The 20,000-nt window shown below is 35.4% G+C and overlaps 1 long non-coding RNA gene across 1 annotated transcript in view; it reads left to right on the forward strand.

Moving 5' to 3' along the window:
* Positions 1-20,000, forward strand: part of LOC135216912 (uncharacterized) — a 67,979-nt gene that overhangs the window by 38,532 nt on the left and 9,447 nt on the right. The window contains exon 2 of the long non-coding RNA XR_010314966.1: positions 15,080-15,166. This is a non-coding gene — a long non-coding RNA (uncharacterized LOC135216912). The remainder of the gene's footprint in view (positions 1-15,079; positions 15,167-20,000) is intronic.

Below are 20,000 nucleotides of genomic sequence, written 5' to 3' on the forward strand. Positions count from 1 at the left end.
GATATTTATAGTTTTCCTGATCTGAATGAATATATATATATATATAATATATATATATATATATATATATATATATATATATATATATATATATATATATATATAATGTATGTGTATGTATATATGTATGTGTGTGTATGTGCAAGTAAACTTTTCATGAATAACCTGTTTTACTTCATGAGACACCACGGACAGAACTGCTCAATTTATTCTTTCACTGCTGTATCCAAGATGAAACTTTTAGATGGTTGCAGCCACAGCTTCATCCTGCGTATATATCTATACCGAACGATCCTCAGAAGTATTGATAACTACAAGTCTTTGGGAGACCGAAGTTTAGCATTGATTTAACAAAATCTAATACTTTTCAAAGAGCAAATCCCATGAATATTAAAAAAAAAAAACCGGGTAATGCAAAAGTCTATAACTTCATCACACCATTTCACTTTGATTTCTTTTTTCCTTTCTTTCATTGGAAGAAAAGGTCACGGAGCCTGTAATAGAATTTCACCTGGCTAAAACGCGTGACGCAGAGCGTTCCTAAATTTATGATTCCACTTCACCCACGAACTCGAGTCAAGGATAATTTATGAACAGAAGTGCGGTTTCTGGGAACGCTCAACAGAACTCCTTTCTCACTGCGTTCGCGGGAAGTGCACAAAAGCCTCGCCATTATTTCACATAAATGCGTCTATTTTTCTTCACATTCTAACAGGATTTTTCTATGGTCAGATTACAAATGGTTATCATGGCAAGCGCCAAAGGCTTGTATGGATCGGGGCCCCAGAACAGAATTTATAAAAATAATTCAAATTATTATTGTACATCAATAATCTAACAATGTGGATTTACTCAATGTTTTTTGTGCATCTCAGACCAAACCTTTGACTTCCCTTTCACCACGATAAGTAAAGGGTGAGGACTGCAATTCTTGGATGATGGTGACTAGGAACCGTTAAGAAGGACACGTTTTGCTTTGTGAATTAAGATGCTGGTAGTGAAAGACGATAAAACCAAGCAGAAGAAAGACAAACAGATTTCGAAAAGAGAAGCTCAGCCGAGAAGACGTGTACCCTAATGGTGAGAGGCAAAAGGAGATTAAATGATAAATGTTGACCAAGATGAGCTCAAGAAGCGCCTCAGTGGCGTGGTCGGTTTGGTCTTGACCTGCCACCTAGAGGGGTCAGAGATGTGTATTTCTGGTGATAGAAGTTCACTCTCGACGTGGTTCGGAAGTCACGTAAAGCCGTTGGTCCCGTTGCTGAATAACCGCTGGTTCCATGCAACGTAAAAACACCATACAAACAAACAAACAAACAAAATCATGATGAGCTCAAGGAAATAGCGGCCACTGATGATGGAGATGACTTTGTATCGGTTTCAAATAAGCGTGGCTGTCTTTGTAAGAAATAGTCATTTCATTTGAATTTGATGATAGTTACGCTTTCCTTCACCTGTATCTTATTGCATTGTTTAAGAACTGTCTTTTAGGATTATGTCATATGCGGTTTGTATTTCGTGTTTCATACAGAAACTGATTATATAGAAATTATTACGTTACACCAATTTCATGGGGGGAAAAGACAGCGATAAAATGAAGGTATTCAATTTGAAAGGAATCACGATCTGAAAATCAAACTTTGCATCTATGTGTTCTCATGCCAGCCGTAAATAAAAACAGGTGTTGCTATGATAATACATTTAACCATAACATGAATAAATGTAGACAATTAGAACCGCCCCCCCCCCCCCCCTAACTATTGGTTTTTGTGCGAACGGTGGATTGATTTTGTTTGATACTATTTATTACTTTTATGATTATTGTCGATGTACCATTGTTGTTGATACGATTAATAATGAAATTTAACATATTTCCAAAATTTCTTAGAAAAGAAGCATCTGCACATCTAGGGACGCCACACTGCGGTTATGTAACAACTCCCGGAATAAAATGAGAGCTTAATAAAAAAAAATTGAACGAGCAAATAAAGAACGAAAGAACGTGCGCGAGGAGTCGTAAAGAACGTCAGAAAAACGGAGGGTAAATCCCGATGATAAGGCAGTTGACGGAAACAAAGGGAAAGCGGGGATCCCCGAGAAAAATAATTAAGAAGAGGATATGAAACCGCGGCCAAAATATTTGACGTTCTATTGGTCACTTTCTTTGTCCCGAAGGTGACGGGGATAATTTAATAGAACTTGCGGGACGTGTTTAGAGAGATAACGAGGTCTAGGCCAGGAGACAGAGAGTCAAAAGTGAAAAGATAAAAGGGAAAGAAATTTAATTATACGACGCAGATATACTTGTAAATGGGGGAAAGACACCGCCGCGGGACCCAAAGAGAACCTCGGACGAGATTTATTAAAAGTGTGTTTATGCCCCTTTATGAGGTCGTGTCTTCGCATTCGGAGTGGTGTTTACATAGCATTCTATGGCCGAGAACACTGATTGTTTTGTTTTTGCAACGGTTGGTAGGGCGGGCACAGAAAGGTACATATATGGCGTCATGGAAACAAGAGAATGGTAAAAGGAATAAAACAGAGTCGAGCCTTATTTCAAACCGAGGGAAGAGCCATCTTCTGAAAACTGGAGGATTATTCTAATTGCGGAGAAGCTTGAAAGGCGAGAATTTCAATGTTATGCGGTAATGGGAAAGAAAATCTAACAGTCTAGAGGAGGGCGAGTTGGTGATTAGCCTCAAGTAAATGGGGTTGACCTAGAAGGGGTTTCTCCAGTTCCAAAGAGCAGAAGGAATGGCAGTACCATCTCGCAGCCGGGAAAAAGAGGATTATGAAAAAGACGTAAAAGTAGGATTCTTAGTCACTCTAATTCTCTTTCGTTCTTTCCATTAAGGAATAAGCATATAGGAGGAGCACCCGCATTTGAGGAAGATCTAATAAATAGGATCAAAAATAAAAACAAGTAAGAAAACTTGCTTCACAGAAACTATAATTTCAGGAATGTTTAAATGCCCACATCATTGAAACAAAAAAGCTGCACTGCATCACCTGACACAGAACTAAAAGAAAGTTGGGTGGAAATAAACAAAACCTCTTTCGGAGTTACATGTGTTTCATAGAGGAAGATTTATACAAAATTAGAGATCCTCTTTTCAAGTTTACTCTCGCTTTTCTAGTTGTCCTCCTTATTTTATCCTCCTTGATTTGATCTTCCTGATTACTTGTAGGAAAGGTTGGACTCCGTAAACCGCTAGGTATACGATATAATCGGTCAAGGCGAATACTTTATGTTAACTGTGTTTAATTTTAATCATTTGTGCTGGGGACTATCCAGCATCATCTCATTAGCTTTAGCAATGGTCATTCTTCTTTAGAAACTGGTAGGCGCCGAAGTTGGTAGCGTGGGCCGTCCAAGGCTATTAATCTTTAGACATAGGTCTTTATATTTCAAGCGACGTGTGAGAGTTAAGGATTACCCTCTTTCAAATTCCTCATATGATTTATCCACATTACTGAAACAAACGGGCATCCCAATAGCCCTTGTCCATCATCTGGCATGTCATACTTTAAAGCCTTTACCATTGGCATGTTCTGTCTATCACCAGTTGTAAAAAGGCCATGAAGATACTCATCAACCTTGAAATTTTAGAAGCTTCTGTCAACTGAAATCCAGTATCTCACGTTAAATTACGCTTTGTAAAATGCCAGATTTTGTTCTGTTTGTTTTCCCGAACTTTTTAACATATTAATACCACTTTTATAGGAATATTAAGTTCCTTCGATGCCACTGATAGGCAAATAGGCTGCCTTCCTCAGTCCCAAAGAGTAAGGCGTTAGATACAATTGGTCACGGGCACCGATCATCTTCCGTCCTATTCCATTAAAGTGTAAAGATTTTTGCATATTTTGTTTTCATAATAAAAAACTATATTTAAGGAAAGTCATTATCTCAGTATACACAGTATGTATTACTATCAAAGGTTAGCTTGACTGAAACCCGTTTTGTTATGTTTTTTTTTTTTTTTTTTTTTTTTTTTTTTGGCAACTACCTTCCTGGTTAGCTGCAACTCATCATTTCAACATGCTTCCCTTGATATTTTGTAATAGATGAAAGCAATTCAGTTTTACAGTAGTGCTAAAATTACTACTTTACATAACGATATTTTATGCAGACCCATCATATGAATGTAGATCTAAAGCAAGTTCTCTAAAAAAAAATTTATACATTTTCAAGTGATTTTTCTTATATTTTCCTGAGAAACAACTGGCATACCGTTGTAAACTATACATCATTATAGAGGCCTTATTGTATTTTTGAGTGATGAGAACAAAATCACATAGCTTTATCTTATTTCTGGCTACAGAAATTAATGTTTGTCTAACTTCAATTTTTTTTAGGGTTTATCTTTGTTATATTGCGTGTTTGAACTGAAATAAATTTCATCTTATCTTTAAAATGAAGCTAACTTTGTGGGGAACATTTTATGTGAAGTATCTCAGAGCTCAGAATCGAACAGGGTGGAATATGCCAATAATCATCAATAGTATTCAAAGATGGTTAGATTATTTCGAAGGATCTTTACATTGATATCCAGCTATCGTCCAAAAAACCAAGTAGATTCGATAACTAAGCCGATTGAAAGGAATTATTGGAAAGACATAAATAGACTTTTATAAAAATTCAAGACAGGCCACGACGCAAAAGGGTGTAAAGCAAAAATCTAGTCTCTTGTTCAACGTTTTATCGACGCAGAAGATTGGACCCTGATGGCGCCTCCAAGTGAATTACGAGGCTGTTGGCGTACCAATCCGATGCACCAAATAACACCGTTTGAAAACCTCCCGTTTCTTACAGCTACCACAAATTTTCCAAGAGGGCTCTCTGGCCGGGATTAATTTTTTAACCAGCGGCAATATGAGATTTCTTTTCATTTCTCGCAGACACCTTTCCCCCCGCCAAAGCGTCCTCTCTCTCTCTCTCTCTCTCTCTCTCTCTCTCTCTCTCTCTCTCTCTCTCTGTGTACTTTTTAAATTCTTGCCCTCTCAGACACACCTGCATATCACACACATTCACACAAGATTTCGAAAACACATTCCCTTTACCCACTTTGTTAAATTTAACAAATAATTTTTTTAAAAAGAGGCATAAATTGTCAGCACTACAGATAATACTATTACCTTGTTTTCCGTGTTGAGTCTGATCCAAGAAAATTAAAATAATGATTCTTGAACGGGCCTGCGACTTAGGCAACAAGGTCAATGTTTAAAGTATAATGAAAAATGCAGATTGAACTTAAGGAAATGTAAATTAATCAGTCAAATCCACACAATCATACAACACAAATATATATAAATATATATATATATATATATATATATATGTATATATATATATGATATATATATATATATATATATATATATATATATATATATATATTAACTTCATCACTTACACAACTGTTCCGTGTATTTATACAATTTCTAACAAGACCTCGTTGAAACTGGATGGTATCAAGCGAAGATATTTAAAAAAAAAATTCACAAGTTTCCACGGATGCTTAACAATGAGGAGTGTTAGTCCAAGAAAGCGTTATATATAATATATATATATATATATATATATATATATATACATATATATATATGTGTGTGTGTGCGTGCGTGTATAATTACCTTCAACAAACTTAGTTATGATAATAACATTAGATGTTTGGCTGGAAGGAATGAGACAATAATTAAGTCTTCTTGTATAACATTATATATTTGTCAGCCAGACCTAAGTAAATTAAGAGTGTAATCTTAGGGATTATTAAATTTCACATTAATGAAGGGATTTTAATAAAGATAGTGTTCTCATGAACATTATTTTCTGCTAAGTACCCTGTTAAAATTATTTTATTTAACAATGATATAAAATGAGATTTACGTTTTGTGAAATGCATTGGTATGGTCTCTCTCTCTCTCTCTCTCTCTCTCTCTCTCGTCTCCTCTCCTCTCTCTCTTCTCTCCGTCTCTATCTCTCTCTCTTCTTCTCTCTCTCTCTCAGACACACATACACCTATACTACTAACAGCAAAAAGGAAGCGGCCCTTCAATTTCCCTGTCATTGAAATTAGAGCCTTCATATCAGGGAAGATAAAATGTTGCAATTGCAAACATTTTCTGCAAAATGGGACATCAGTTGACGAGGAAATGAGCAATGAATTCTCACACAAAAGAACAAGTGCTGTTCATTGAAAGTCCCAAAAAGCATTCGCTCTAATTGAAGCTTGCGTCAGGAACGATGTGCTGGAAGGTACACAACGGTTTTCACTGGAAATTGTTTGAAAACCGCCTTGTAAAACAAAAATGTCATGATAGATAAGTGCTTCAGATTATGTCAAATCATCATCGTTTCATGTGTACTAAAAACAATAAGCCTCAATAGGATATGAGAGGAACATAGAATTATTAGCAGTATAATGTTTCCAGAGATGTTAATAACCGCATGTTATTTTTGTATTTTGGGTTTAATTTCCTAAACAGTAGGGTGTTTGCTAGGAAAGTAAATAAACACTCATAACATATACTGGGACGTGTAGTTTCCACTTCCAGTTTAAGAAAGTGCTAAAAAAAAAGCATTATTAAACTTCCTTGTCTAGGACAGATTATTGGAAGAGCAGTGAGCATTGGACGAATAATAGGTAAAAGGAAACCCCCAGAGAGATGCGTCATCACACCAGTCATCAAGAAGTGAAATGTACAAATTTGTATGAAAAATATTTAGTCATGAAAAGGGTCATATGTAATGTTTTTGCGAACTCAGATATTTGGAGCATTTGTATGTGAAGAGGACAAATGTCATGTAATTCTTTGCTCCTTCCAAAGGAATGAGCAAACTATAATTGCCACATTTTCTGAGTGCTTGCTGGTATTGTAGGATTCTCTAATGACGCTGAAATCACTCAATACTGAATATAGACACTTGCTTCTTACAACTGGTATTCTAATGAGAAACAGGTAGGGAACTTGCACCTGAATTTAATTAGTTGTATTCAAGACTACCTCGACAACAGATATGAATCCATAATTGATTAATATGAGTTCTGTGATGACTGTCATGAGGCATTGGAAGTCATATTCTTGATCTCATTCACAGTTTTTGGTAATAATGTTTCCTCGGTGGAAAGACCTGGAATCCCCTCATTGGTTTCAGCCTTACGTAGGAATATGGTTGTTAGCATTGAAAGTAAAACAAGAGAGTAAGCTAATAATGCATTTGGTGTGAGTGTGTGCCTGTGTGTGTGTGTGTGTGTGTGTAATTAGTTGGTTTAAAATCTGGGGTTTGTCAAAACTATTATTTTATTGGCCTGAACTAGTACTGTCTTTCTTACTGTGATTTGCTGTGTTTATGTAACATTTTCCTTATCATTCACAATATTTAACTATACTTGGAATTTCACTATTCCACAAGATTTATGAACGTTTTAATGCTGCGAGAATACTGGATAGCATTTGAAAGGCTTCTTCTTTTGGATAAAGGGACGAAGATGTTAAATCCTCATGCTTCGTAACTTACCGGTTTTAAATGAAAATTCATTGAATAACGAATTAGAAATATTTGATGTATATCATTTCCCTAAGTTATAGAAAGCGCGGGGAGGGAGGGGGGGGCGGGGTAAACATTATAACAAAACTTGTGGATTTTCTGGAAACTCCAAATATCAGGAAATGTTACCATATCTAGAGACAAATTATTTTATGGATATATTCCCAAAATGAAAAAGAATGGTATAACATGTGGTGAAACACACAACAGTATATCCCCAGCTCAGTGGCAATAGAAGTTTATCCATCACTGTCTATTTCGAAGCGGATTAAATAAAAAAAAGACACAGATTTACATAAATTTCCATTTCAGCAATTCCGACTAATTAGACCAAGAAGAAGGGTTCTGGTTAGATATTCTGAATAACTGTATTAGAAACTCAGGAATATAATGAATCTAATATGAATACATTAATATTCATGGAATTTACATTCCCGGGATTTCAGTGGGATTCAAAATAAGTATATCAAATCTGGTAATTCGCGTGTTATTTGTATGCCAGTGTGGAGAATTTCTCTGTGATTATTTTGAGGTTAATAATGGAATGAATTTCGGGAAGGGATATAGTTTTCCAGCCATGCATAGAAATTGTCATATAGGATAAAGATTCTTTGGCTGTAGTTACGGTTAGATTTTGTTGGGTGATATATTTTTTTATATATTTTGGTTGCATAGTTTTAATATGATCATCTAAATCTTCATTATAATCCAATTTGGACATAACAACGTTTCGTGGTAAACGAAATTAATTCAAATATTAATGGAAGCGTCTTTTTCTCTTTCTCTCTCTCTACATGAAGCCCTCAAGTCCTTTTTTGCATATTTGATGAAGCACCCATTTGTTGACTTATTAAACCATAATTTTTTTTGAGCCAGTTGACTTTGCCAGCTTCTCCCTCATTTCACTGCAAAAATATAGTCATGGATTCTATAATCTTTACTGACTGAACTTAAATGTGATTTAAACAAAAAATGTCAAGTTTTATATCTCGTTTTGCTCAACTTTTCTAAACTGTGTAAGCTTAGCCTTGATCTTTTTCGGTGCGATTTTCTGGGCAGTGATTTACCTATTTCCTTGATTTAATTCAAATTTTCCTAACCTCCCAATCCCAATGGTCTGTAACCCCGGGGTCTCTGTAGCCTTTGATATCCTGCAGGAAGGCTTTATCTTTTAAATTAGGGTAATGGATTTCAAAATCGTCTTTACAAAAAAGAAATACTTGCGCGATACCGGTTACCAGGATTCATCTGGAAAATGAATAATGAATGCAAATGAATTCCAAAATGTTATAAAGGAATTAAAACTTATGAATTTGTTATTTATTCTCAGTTCTCAGAATTATGACTGTAAATATCTAGAGATTTTTATCATTATGTATGAATATATCGGTTGCAAGTTAAAAATAATATTAAGCTTTCTATTAATGTAGGATGCTTGAATTACTTTTTTTTCGTGTAAAACATGTTTTCATTAAAATACCAAATTTTTATATAACTTTTCTAATGATTTCCCAAGGTACGTAATCAAATTGCAGTTACTCTATTAGCAGGAAATCCTCGACATTTCAACGGAGATTGATTATATAGTATCTTGGCTATTCAGATTCCTCAGTAACTTGCTCATCTAAAGTTATGAGGATGATTGTCAGTCTTCATTGATTCATGAAAAAAATGTTAAGTGCTTATTTTAACCACTTTTACTACCTACAACTAAATAGAATATCAGAAGTGGCTCTTCCTTAAAAGATTATTGATTATTTAATTTTTTTTACTCTAAAGATCATAATGGGCTTAATAGACTCAACGACTTATTGGTTGTCCTAACCAGTGCTCCAACGATTATCCAGCATTTGCCAAAGGTTCGTTCGTTCCGCCCTTACCGTCGCTGATTTTTTTTTTAACATGTTTGTGTTATGTATGCCGTAGTTCGCGACAAGTCTTTATGACATGTTTTAGTGTTTTATCGACGCACCCTTCTGAGCAGGCTAAAAAGGCATTGACTTCTAGCAAACTCCTATAAAATGACGAGATCATTTGTGCAAACTACAGCGAAGGAAGGAACGTCTATTTTCATTGCGTATAATTCAAGGATGTTACAAAATCATCGTTGTATTTTAAGACCTCTCATATCTACATGGATGATACTGAAAGCGATGCCAAACGGTTAAAATCTTTTGTGCTCAAAATGCTGAATTAGGTTGCCATTTCTAAATGTCAGCATCTTCCCTGGACTTTTATGCTCCAGAAGATGTCGATCCAAGTGATGGTCCTCTTTTTCCTTAATAACGGTAATTATGATATAGACTATCGCGGGGAGTCTCCTCGTTCGGCCATTGTCCAAAACCTTATTTCAGTAGGAATGTTCAATTATCATTCTTACTGCCTCTCATCTCACACATCTTCAGCATCATTTTTCGCTGAAGCGCCGAAATGTCTCACTGACTAGTAATAACCGGAGTCTTTTGTTTCCTTTATAGAGGATTCTTGCTTTCTCTGCAGAGGTCCTTTGTTTTCTTTATAGGTGTCTTTCGTTCCCATTACAGTGAAATTGTAGAACACTTCCTGCCAATGTTACGGATGCTGATGGGCACAAGTTTCAGAGAAAGTTCTTATTGTTACCTTGAGGCATCATGTTTTTCTTCTCTCTTGTTAAGGTGCCTTTTCTTACAGTATATTCACTTAGTAATAAATTTATAGGTATTTCTTTCATTATTTATTCCCTTTTCATTCGGTCGTGTTTATCTAATTTGACATAGAATTATGTTTCGTGAAAACGTCAGTTTATTAGTTGATAATTATTGATTGTATAAGAAAGTTTGATTTATCATAAACTGGAAGAATGATGGCTCTTTCATATCATATTTAGACCTCAGACATAAACTTGTACAGCGAAAAGCAACGTAAGCAAATGAAAGTAAAAAATATAATAGCAGAACGCTTCCGGTGCTGTTTTTTATTCTGAGTTGATTGTGTTTCGTTCATAAAGGCAGAAAAACACTCGCTAATGCAAGAAAATTCCTTCTCATGTCCAAGAGGAAAGGAAAATTCCCTAGGACGAGCCATAATCGGGTTTACAGAATTTAAAGCAGATCCTTAAACACTCGTACGAAATGTTATTCAACGTTTAACTTCGTCAGTGTTGACACGAGTCTTTGCAACGGCCCTTCTCTTTTGCGAGTGCTTGCATATTAGAGATGACTTTCTTGCGACACACAAAGCAAGGCAGCATTCAGGGGTTAGAGGAACTTCCTCTTTCGCCTTTGTCGCGAGGGATGTCAGTCCTGGCGCTCTCTTTACTTCTGTTATTTAGACAAGCGTTGTCATAACTTTCCATGTATCCTCGTTTTCTTCAGACGTAGTGGGGATTTCCCACGGCACTAAATTTACTCCTCTTTGAAGGAAGATGTGTGGATGGAAAAACTTGGAATATCCACTCGAAGGATATCTTAGGCTTTCTTCTGGATTTAGTAATGAGAGAGAGCTGAGAGAGATCAGTGATGCATATGTTTTGTCGTATTTGGAATTGGTTTTATCTGTAAGATTTCTTGGCTAATTTGGAAATCAGTAGTCAGCAACATATTCCATTTCACTTTCAAAGAGTTTATTCTCATGTCATGAGAATGTCTCGTGGATAACTTTTTTCAATAAAACAAACCGACAAGTTTTATTGTTATTGCTATATCAACAGTACAATGCTTAATTTTTCAACTATATGAAGACGAATTTCCTTTTTCAAAACAAATGAACAAACACATAAATGCTGATCTGTTTTCACTAGTACTTTTAGTAAGTTCGAGTTCGTTGAGTTAAGCCCGTTTTTAAATATGAAATATTTTATGAGTGACATTATAAAATACACGCCACAACAAATGAAAATGAATATTAATTCCCACTTAAATTCATTCATCAATGATTAAATTGTAACCAGTGACTCGTTAACAAATGATAATAATAATAATAATAATAATAATAATAATAATAATAATAATAATAATAATAATAATAAAATAAAAAAAATAAAGTCCAAAACAATCTTCATGGGGAAAATAAACCGAAGCTCTTCTGGTAGGAACGAAAATAGCATTTGCGTTTGGATGCTGTTTGCACGAGAGCATTACGAGATAAATAAACACTGGCGTGAGGCTAACGGAATTCTGAGCAGTTCAACAAACATTTAACGCACGCAAGCATTCCGGCCGAATTTTAAATGGTCACACACACGACTGTAGGAACCCTCACTTTATTCGGAAACTGACAGTATTTCAACAACCAGATTATTTGTGTAGAGTCAATTTCTGCAGACTTAGTTTATGGTTAGGCTGTTGCATTTCTCTCATGGAAATAATAATGCTGCGAATATATATGATTCGCTGAAAGGATAAGAGGAATAGGTTTGAGAACTATTACCCTCATAGAGGAAACAGTTGGGTAGTTGCGATTTTTTTTTTTCCTTACATTACTCACTTCATATCAGAATATGTCCCAGAAGTGTGATATTTTAAATTGTTTTTAATCCTAATATTTGCAATGTTGATAATAACCCTCATTATTAATTTCTGGATTATAATTACACGATTCTCACTGCATATCGATCAAAATCAAAAGAACTCATTTTCCATTTTTTTTATCAACTTAGGCATTCTAAAGACTATTGTCCTTTGACGTTCAAAATTTTTATTCTGGACCTCTGGTCACTGTTATACTGGTAAAAATCATGTTGCTCCAAAATAACCAGGTTAAAATTCCGTTTTTTACCTTTTATTTTCCTGTGATTTTGATGTAATATCCAATAAAGGTACCTTTGCTGTGCAAGATTTGTACCCATGATATTATTTACCTCGACCTTTTTTTATTATGTCTTTTGACTATTTCTCGCACCAAAGTTAACCTTGGACTTCTGTCAAGGACACAGGCCAGTTGTCGCTCCACAGAAATACTGCTGTCTGATTTAGTTGAAGCAATCCGGGTCAAATGCTTCCATAATTAGATCTGGCGGAGAATGTAATATGTAAATTAATTTTACTCTATTTATCTTTGAAAGTTTACTCTTTTCTCTTTTTCTTACCCATCATCTTCCGAAGCCTGGTATATGCATATGCTACACCTTCATATTTACTCGAGATTCCTATTTAAGTGCTCGTACACGACCCCTTTTCTGCTTTTCTATTCTCATCCACCAAATCCCTTTTCGCCTTACTTTCTCCTCCTCCGCAAAGAAAGAAACCTCCGTTTCAAAAGGTAGTCAAGGGAATCCCGTTAGTTAGGCCTGGCCAGTTTCGCTTTATATATTTCGATTCCCCAGTGGATGGGAGATACTGGTTCATGGCCCCTCTACATTGTTGTTGTATAATCTCCTGCGACGGCTGGTTAAGACTAAAAGTCCAGTAATCTAGGAGTTTTCAGTCGGGACACTAAAAATATAACTTATAAGCCTCTCTCTCTCTCTCTCTCTCTCTCTCTCTCTCTCTCTCTCTCTCTCTCTCTCTCTCTCAACTAAAATCCCTTTTATTGTTAGTTGAGCTTGTTCGAAGGTCTACTGACTCAAGGTAGGCTTATAAACTAGTGTTATGGTGATTATCACCAATTTTCTACCACGTTCCTACTACAGTTACAGCTGATGTGACCTGGTTTTTGAACGAACGTTAACAGCACGCTTGAGGGGCTTTGCTTGTTTTCCCTTTGTTCCAGGATGATTGGTTATTTGTTTTAGCCATGTTCCAACAAAGCGCACGGCTCCCTGTCATAGTTTGATAGTTTGCCTCCCTTGGATTCCTTTCCTTGTTTGGATGCAACATATCGAAAGAAACGCTTCGGTGTACATATATGAGGAAAGACAAACAACCAAGGGCTTTAAAACGTCAAATAGACTTAGTGTCCTAAACGAATTATTTAACCTAGCCCTCGTATACTGCAGGATTCAAAATACAGTCATGGCCACTATATGAGCAATGGCTATCAAGACGAGGGTGTAGGAAGACTCATCTGGGAGAAAATGAAGGCGTTCAACACAATGGAAATTGTACAGAATTAGAAAGAAGATCCCTACCTACGTAGCAGTTTAGTTTACAGTAAGATACATCAGTCATTCTACCTGGTAGAGTTATGTCATACTTATTTATCCTCATTCCACAATAAAAACAAAGTATCGATATTCCCATGGTATTCCAGATGAGCTAGTAACTCGGAATGCAACGAAACTTATCCAAATTACATTGAGTATATATATATATATATATATATATATATATATATATATATATATATATATAATTAAATGTGTGTGTGTGCGCGCGCGCTCGCGACCCACCGTATGAGAGAGAGAGAGAGTAGTGCAGTGCATTGATTTTTCGTTCATCGATACTTTAATTTACTTTTTTATCGTAAGTTGCCATTCGCCGAAATATCAGTCTCTTGTGAATCACAGTAGAAAATATCATTCAACGTCTAAACATTATCGTCCGTTTACGGGACACTGAAATTGATAAATCCCAAATGAACTGAAATGTGTAGTGAGGAAGGGTGACAGCATACTTTAATTCTGTACATTTTAACTCTTGGGCCTTTACAACTGTCATTTATTATATCAATCAGTTTAGCCAATAATAATGTTTTGATAATGAATAGAAATAGAAAAGGATTCTTTAGCGAGGAAATGGAAAGAGATAAACGTAAAGGACTAGTACTAAAAGGAAGACAACAATAAATCGTTTTCATAAGAAACGTGATATTAAGGCCGAAATACTCTCTCTCTCTCTCTCTCTCTCTCTCTCTCTCTCTCTCTCTCTCTCTCTCTCTCTGCCTTTGGTGTGAAGAAAAACCGATGACAGTCATCAAGATGAGAGAGCCGATGGGAAGAAGAGCGCCGTAAATCATTTGGGGTTTAAAAGGCGCGAGTGAGAAAAATTAACAATACAAAAAAAAATGGATTTATTAGCTCATTACTGGAGATGAATAATATTGGGGATGGTAATAAATCACTAAGCTAGCGAATTGTGGGGTGGGGTGGGTGGAAACTTCATTATAACGACGCGACGGTGTGTAACGAATGAAAAGCTGACAAAGACAGCAGTGAAAAGCATGCAAAGAGAACACGATAAGTGAAACCCTTGATAATACCCAGATCCTTTCATTGACAATGTCTATGTAACTACAAGCAACTCATTGAATATTCCATGTGTTATTCGTGTCACCTTTTGCGAAACACATCACCTCCTTCTCTTCAGTTGTATGAAAAAAATTAGTATGCTGAATATCCTAGTACATGACTTTTGCACACCTGTCTATTACTAGGAAATATTTTGATTGCTTTATGGCATTTTGAATATTAATCACTAATTTGGTTTAACGCAGCTGGCTCATAACTTAAATTCTTGGATAAGAAACCTAAATACCAAATACTATTAATCTCTGGCACCGCCCCTCGATATGGTCAATGTGCATTGTTCATAATTCCAAGGCCATACAATCCATTGCAAGATGCTAGAAATGCTGGGTATTCTAAGTCTTTACTTTTGTTTTTTTTTTCAGGTTCAGTGCTACAATTTTATGCAAGTCATGTTTCGTTTGTGAAAATTATGGAATACTCCTGAATCATTGGCACTTCCGAAGTTCAAGGTAAGTGCAAATGCATTTTGACTGAACATTCTCTGATTTGAGGAAATATGTAGGTAAAGAGGTAAGCAGTACCTTGGGAATCAATTCTCATTTCACTTAAATGTTTTATTTTAAAGTTAACCTACTTTTTAAGGTGACATTTCAGTTTAAAGGTCATTCACTTTTAATGGTTTCGGGGAGATTTAATTGTCGTTGATCTCTTGGGGTTGGTGATTATCTTCACCAGATATTTCTACCTTGACTTGTTTTCAAGATTTCAAATTTAGGGATCGATGTCAAATTTCCTTTGACTGACATGAAAATAGGTACACAGATCGGTGCGTTCAGGATTATTGTGATTACATTCCCATTGCATTTTTAAACCATAGGTTATTGTCGAGTTGTCAATTCTTTTCCCAGGACAACATCTTTTGGGTCTGATCTCTTCGGTGTCTAGGTGAGAACGTACAATAGGTGCTGGGGATGTGAAAGTAGCCTCAAAAGTAGTATTATACCATAACATATCGGTGAAATTGCAATCTGCATTGTATTACGTCAGTGCCGTGTTTTGGATTTTCAAAAAACAAACAAACAAACAAGAAGAGTGCTATTACGACATTCATATAATCTAATAATCGAGTTAAGGACTAACCCTGCCTGCTGTCTTGACAACCTTACAATATTCATTACCAAACATCAAAGATTCTTCACGAGCGTGTCAGTCCTTTTATATATTTTTTACTATCATGAAGTAGACAACACACACAGTTTCTTGTTCCCTGAATGATAAAGGGACTTCCTTTCATCTTTGCAGATACTGAAATATAGAATTTACTTTCTCTTTCTTTTTTTTTCCTTTGAATAATCTTTGAACTAAATGTCTTTTCTCACTATAAAAAATAAATAAAAAACTTCACAAGAGAGGTAATAGTGAATTTAGGATCTAAATCGTTAATCGTGTCCTCGTTCAGCTATGCAGTTTGCAAATTAGAAACTACTTCACAATACAATTAATTGTATGAGTGAAATCAAATCAGGAATTGTGTTCTTGTTCTGTAAGGCCGTTCGCAAATAGTGAAAATAAAGGGCAGTGGGGAGAGGGGCGGCATTTGCGATTCCATTACTGTAGACTATTTTCTACCCGGAGCCCCACGTGGGGACAAACTTATTTCATATTCCTGTAAATATCTCCGGTCGGGTAATAGTACTTGTACTTTGTAATAAGAATATTCTTGCTCTCGGTAATTTATTTTCGAATCAAAACTTAGTTTTGATTGTCATAAAACTCCGGTACTTTACCATGAAATACTGTATGTGTTACTCTCTGTCTCACAATCAACCTGACACATCATACCCGTAGGAAATCGGATTTTGATAGACAGCTGATATTAAATCCAGTAATTCCTACGTTGCAACTGCCTCATGTTCATTACAAACATTGTTGATTTTCGTTGCGTTGATCTGCTTCAGACAGAAATGAATAAGAGTGTGTTTGACCACTGAAAGTAGTGGCTATTCAAGAACAATATCAAGTTGTCAATAACCCTGAAATCTCCTACATGCTGTGGTGTGAACAGAGATAATTTAGCTGTAGCCTCTAAAGCAACGCGCTAACTTTCTCTTAGGTTTCGTTTTGTTGTACCAGGATTTTTTTTATTTAATTATCGTTAAGGTATTGTCTTTACGTCTAGTGAATGTATAGTGTTTTATTTCTTATATTTCATAGGTTTTATGGCTGCTAAAATTTCTCGGCCGTTGTTGTTAAACTGAATAAAGGCATTTTCCTTAGAAAAGGTAATCCTTTTTTTTTCTACTTCCGGAGTTTCATACTATTATTTCAACGTCTCGGGACACCTTAATTTGGGAGAAATTCACGCAACTTTCCTTGTAATCGGAAAAGTAAATTATATTCCATACGAGGGAAAAAAATCTTTGTTCTGCGTTAATCAGTTTTCATTGTGATTGCCTTTATTGTATGAAGGATTCTCGATCTGCACTGATGACTAATTGTTTTAAAGTTAAATCTCATATTAAAAGAGAACAAAGGCGTCAATTCCCTAATAGAATATGGTCTTAACTAAACTAAAGTGAATATGTGTGGATCTCCATGATAATGTGCATTGATTATGTTAAAACAGATTTGGCTTCTAGATATATGGCATTCTATTTTTTTAATCAAAATAAAACCAATTATTTTCTATTTGCCCTCATCACGGTCGTTGTGGTATTCATGGGTTATGATCACGGTTTTACTCAAATTATTCTGCTCCAATTTATTCTCTCAATTCATTTTAACCTCCCGTCTAAGACAAACACAGATATGTTTGGGGGAGCCGTTCTTTATAGCTCCAAACCACGCTACGTTCAAGCCATAATTAAAGAACTACATATTTGTGAACTTTAATCTTTATGAATTTTAATGACTACAGTTATGTAAATGGCCTTGAGTAATGTTACGTAAACACATTTTTTTTATGCATACGGATACACTTGTTGTTTGTTGAACTTTACTTGTAATATATCTTGAAGCAAAAGACGCCATTGTCTTGAAAGAAAGCATTGTGCGTCAGGAGAAGAAAGGATGGGAGAATACCTTGACAAAAACCAACACCTGTACAAAGGAAAACAATACCGAGGTTTTTCTTCGCGGAAGGAACGCATCATTTTACTTTTGAAAAATGACGATTTTGATGTTTTGGTTAAAAGTTGGAATGTTCCCACTGATTAATCAGAAACCCACAGCCTGCACAACGAATGATTGATATATATCTTTATGCTGGGATTCTTTTGATCCGCGAAAGAATGCGAAGCATTCATTTTATGAATTATATGAAAGTAACTCCCGGGACAAAAAATGATAACTGACATGAAACTTTCCGAAGATAAATAAGAAACAAAATGAATGTGAGGAGAACTCATTACCTCCATGTTTATGAAGCGAATGAATTAGACATTTATATAACAAAGCTTATTACCATGCCACATATTTGGTGCCTTTGTTGAGTCTGAAAACACATTTATTAATCATAGTTTATACCCACACTCGCTTCGCAGGGAAGGTAATCAATAAGATAACGGATAGCCAATAAAACAGGACATTCTTTTTAAGCAAAACTTCCTCACAACAGGGAACGAAAAGCAGCTCCTTTTTAATATGGGAAACTAATCATGCAAATGAACGAGCAGTTGCAAAATTACTTTTCGGAAAATGCACAACGGACGCTCTTATAAATTCACCGTTATGAACCTATTTTTTTTATTCCATTGATAAGAAAATAACGATATAAACTAAAAATAAGAGTGAGAACATTCATAACCAATGGAGATGCTTCACATTAAGAATTAAAGATTAATATTTACATAAGGACAAAATGTGTGAAATCGAATATTTGGAGCAAACGAAAAACTCAGCCATAATCTTCATGCTAGACACAAACTAACGATAAAACACTCTAATGACCTTGTCTGAAAAATCAATCAAGAAATATCTTTTGATATTTCAGAAATCCTGTTGACTCTAGTCATTATTTTAAAGATATTTTACTCCAAACGGAATCTTAATAATGTCAACAAGGACCAGTAGCGTTAATCATTGGACAAACATGAAATTGTTTTGGTCAAGTCAAACAGTTTTCCTTTATAAATTGCAGAATCTTAAGTCGTCTTTTTTTAATTTTGCTGAAATTGATATTATCACCATTTATGAGATTTTGTATTTAATTCTGTGCTTTATCTACAGAATAAATCTAAGATTACAACTACCCCTGATTTGTCTGCATTCGTTATTGCAATTCACCTGAGGTTACTGTGGAAGTTTATCGGCATTTTGTATTATCTATTTTTTTTTTTTTTTTTTTTCGTAAATAAACCGCTTTACTGAATTCACATCTCCACCAGAGACGTCGAGAGATTTTTATGCATTTTTTTCTTATTTCAACATCGTTGACTTCACTGTCAAAGACAGTGAAATTGAAACCTCATCCTAAGGCGCAAGTCTTATTCCGATCAAGACATCTGACAGAGATTGAGAACGCAGAAATGATTGGCGTTGTTGATCCAAAGACGTCTTTCAATCGACAATTCTTTTTATCATCATGTTTTAGTTTCTGGTAAAAAAACTATTGAGATCGCTGTTGTCTGTCCGTCTGCACGTTTTCTGCCCGCCCTCAGATCTTAAAAACCACTGAGGTTAGAGGATTATAAATTGGAATGGTGATCGTCCACCCTCCAATCATCAAACATCAAATTACAGCCCTCTAGCCTTGGTAGTTTTTTTTTTTCCTAGGTTAAAGTTAGCCATCAACACAGGCCACCACCGGGCTGTGGCTGAAAGTTTTATGGGCCGTGTGTGGGAGTTTCATACAGCATGGCGGGGAAGAAACTTCATTTCATTTTTATTTATGTAACTATATTTACGATCTTAACACTTTTATTCTCTTTTCTTCGGAGCTGTAATCTAGTAGTGAATCTTTTATTTCCTTTGACACTGAGGAATAAATGTTTCTTTGTTCTCGTATGTTCATCAAATTAATTTCTAACTTTCATTTTCTTGATGGCGATGTGGGTTTTTAATAAACTTCGCCGAACCTCATCAAAAGGTCGACTTTCTATTTGAAGTGAGGTTTTGTTATCACTCGTTTGGAAATAATTTGTTCTTCCCGGCATTCGTCTTTCCTCACTATTGCTATTGCTACATTACATGCTTCTACAGTTTTACCTAATTATTGTTTGTATATACATAATATAAATTCAAAACAATTGCTTTGCATTCAGATTAAATGTTCACAGTCATTGCGAAAATAACTATGCAGATATCTTTGCCGAATATTTAGTGTAGATAATATTTGGGTTTTCA

This window comes from Macrobrachium nipponense, chromosome 6, assembly GCF_015104395.2.
Source record: "Macrobrachium nipponense isolate FS-2020 chromosome 6, ASM1510439v2, whole genome shotgun sequence".
Classification (NCBI taxonomy): Eukaryota; Metazoa; Arthropoda; class Malacostraca; order Decapoda; family Palaemonidae; genus Macrobrachium; species Macrobrachium nipponense.